Source organism: Psammomys obesus, unplaced genomic scaffold, assembly GCF_907164565.1.
Source record: "Psammomys obesus unplaced genomic scaffold, mPsaObe1.curated_primary_1811, whole genome shotgun sequence".
In the NCBI taxonomy this organism is placed as follows: Eukaryota; Metazoa; Chordata; class Mammalia; order Rodentia; family Muridae; genus Psammomys; species Psammomys obesus.
In genome coordinates, this window is record NW_026585742.1 from 13,626,268 (window position 1) to 13,629,073 (window position 2,806).

At 50.4% G+C, this 2,806-nt stretch overlaps 1 non-coding gene across 1 annotated transcript; it reads left to right on the forward strand.

The window, feature by feature from the left end:
* The first annotated feature begins 2,440 nt into the window (after positions 1-2,440).
* LOC129670626 (small nucleolar RNA SNORA48) lies at positions 2,441-2,584 on the forward strand. Its single transcript, XR_008719236.1, has one exon. It is a non-coding gene; the product is annotated as a small nucleolar RNA SNORA48 (small nucleolar RNA).
* The last annotated feature ends 222 nt before the right edge of the window (positions 2,585-2,806 follow it).

The following is a 2,806-nucleotide window of genomic DNA, read 5'->3' on the forward strand; positions in this document are numbered from 1 at the left end:
AGAATGTGCACCTAGGTTGAGTTGGCGCCTGGGGGCGCTGCTCTGGTCTGGAGGCTGGGTGCCTCACTCTGGACCAGAAGCTGTGTGTCCCTGTCTGGGATGGCGGCTGCAGGCACTGCTCTGGTCCAGACACTGTGGGTGCAGCCCTCTTGAAGGACCAGGGATTCCCACAGTTGTGACAGTCTAGCTAGGGATAAGTGGTTGATCCTTGGCACAGTATCTGAGGGCTGCTGTAATGGCTCTCTGGCTTTTGTAGGTCTGAGGATGCAGCTGTGTGTCCCAGTGCCCTAGGGGAACTCAATAATCGCGGCTGAGCACAGAGCTCCTGCCTGCATTAGAGCCTAGAGTCTGCGTGAGTCCAGGAAGTGTTTTGGTGCTGGGTGTCCTAAGCGTTAGAGCTGATGATTCCCTCTGCTGGGGGTTTCCTCCTGCCAGACACACCCAGTCTTTGCTTTGGGGACCGCTGTTCTGACTGGGGTGGCGAGTAGAACCCACAGGCACAGATGCCCGCTTGTGGCTCCGCCTTTCTGGCCGTTCAGAGCCTTGGCTGCTGCCTAAATTGGGTTATTTTTCCCTAGTCCTTTTCAGGGTGGGGGTGTCGGCTGAGAGCTCTGAGATCAGACCAGCCGTTTCCCTCCCTGTGGGTTTGCACCTGCCAGTGAAACGCAGTCTCTGGTGCCTGGTGCCCTGGTGCCCACAGTTCTATCTGAGGCGGCGAATCAGGCGCGCAAGCAGGGCTCCGTGCAGGCGCCTGGGTCCTGGCTCTGGCTCTGGGCCGGCTCCTGGGGCACCCGCGAAACCCGAGTCTTTTCCAGGGGATGTCTGGGTAACCTGAGGTCGGTCCCAATCATTTCCTGCTCTGTGGGGTTATCTCTCGACTGGGAAATCCAGTCTATGGTGTTGTGGGCCCACAGTTCAGTCTGGGACCGTGACCAGATCGCGCTGGCGGGTAGCTCTGGGCTGGCGACCAAGCGCCTGGCGGAACCGGGATCTCTTCCGTGGTTTAGCCGGGTGAGTTAAAGCTGATTGAATCCCCCAACATGGGGTATCCTCTCACCTGTGAAACACAATCACTTGTGTTTTATGGCCGCGAGTTCTGATTGCTGGTCACTGTGTCAATCCTGCTGTGCTGCTCCTCAGAATGAGAGTCCTCCCGGTGCCGCCATCTTGCCCCGCCCCCTTATTTTTATTTTTTATATTAACTACAGTTTATTTACTTTGTATCCCAGCTGTAGCCCCCACCCTCATTCCCTCCCAATCCCATCCTCCCTCCCTCATCTACTCCATGCCCTTCTCTAAGTCCACTGGTAGAGGAGGTCCTCCTCCCCTTCCATCTGACTCTAGTTTATCAGATCTCATCAGGACTGGATACAATGTCCTCCTCTGTGGCCTACCAAGGCTGCTCTTCCCTCGGGGGAGCGGGGAGGTCAAAGAGCCCACCACTGAGTTCATGTCAGAAACAGTCCTTGTTCCCCTTACTAGGAAACCCACTTGGATGCTAAGCTGCCATAGGCTACATCTGAGCAAGGGTTCTAGGTTATATCCATGCATGGTCCTTGGTTGGAGAATCAGTCTCAGAAAAGACCCCTGGGCCCGGATATATTTGGTTCTTGTGGTGCTCCTGTCCTCTCCAGGTCTTATTAGCTCCCCCTTCTTTCATATGATTCCCTGCACTCTGCCCAAGGTTTGGTTATGAGTCTCAGCATCTGCTTTCATACACTGCTAGGTAGAGTCTTTCAAAGGCCCTCTATGGTAGGCTCCTGTCCTGTTTCTTGTTTTCTCCTACTTCCAATATCCATCCCATTTGTCTTTCTAAGTGAGGGTTGATCATCTTACCCCAAGACCTCCTTCTTGTTTTGCTTCTTTAGGTGTTCAGATTTTAGTATGTTTATCCTATCTTATAGGTCTAGTATCCACTTATTAGTGAGTATATACCATGTGTGTCTTTCTGCTTCTGGGATACCTTACTCAGGACTAACTTTTCTAGATCCCACCATTTGCCTGCAAAGTTCATGATTTCCTTATTTTTAATTGCTGAGTATTATTCCATGTGTAAAAGTACCTCAGTTTCATTCCATTCCTCCGTTGAGGGACATCTAGGTAATTTCCAAGTTCTGGCTATTACGAATAAAACTGCTACAGAACACTTAAAGAAATGTTCAGTGTCCTTAGCCATCAGGGAGATGCAAATTGAAACGACCATGAGACCTTACACCCATCAGAATGGCTAAGATAAAAAACTCAAATGACAACACATGCTGGAAAGGTTATGGAGAAAGAGGAACCCTCCTCCATTGCTGGTGGGAATGTAAACTTGTACAAACACTTTGGAAATGAATCTGGCGCTTTCTCAGACAATTAGGAATAGTACTTCCTCAAGATCCAGCTATACCACTCGTAGGCATATATCCAAAAGATGCTCAAGCAAACAATAAGGCATACCCCCTGGCAAAAGGCAAAGAGACACCTTATTAGGGTTGTCATTCTTATATCAGTCAGGAGCAGAGCAGATGGCAGTATTTTGTTCATCCTAGCTTGATGCCTGGGTTGATGGCCAAAGATGTTTTATGACTAGGACATAAAAATCAAATCAAATCCAGGTAGTACAGCACAGGAGTAGGAAGACAGACAGAAACATGTATTTTGCCATGCTATGAGGTACAGATGAGGGAAGATGCTCACAGACCTGCCCCCCACCCCACAACATGCACAAGCCATAGACACTCAGAGCCCCACCTGCCACCACTCAGAGCAGCCAGAAGAAGAAAGACAGATAGAGACCTGCTAACAACCATGCCACCCACAG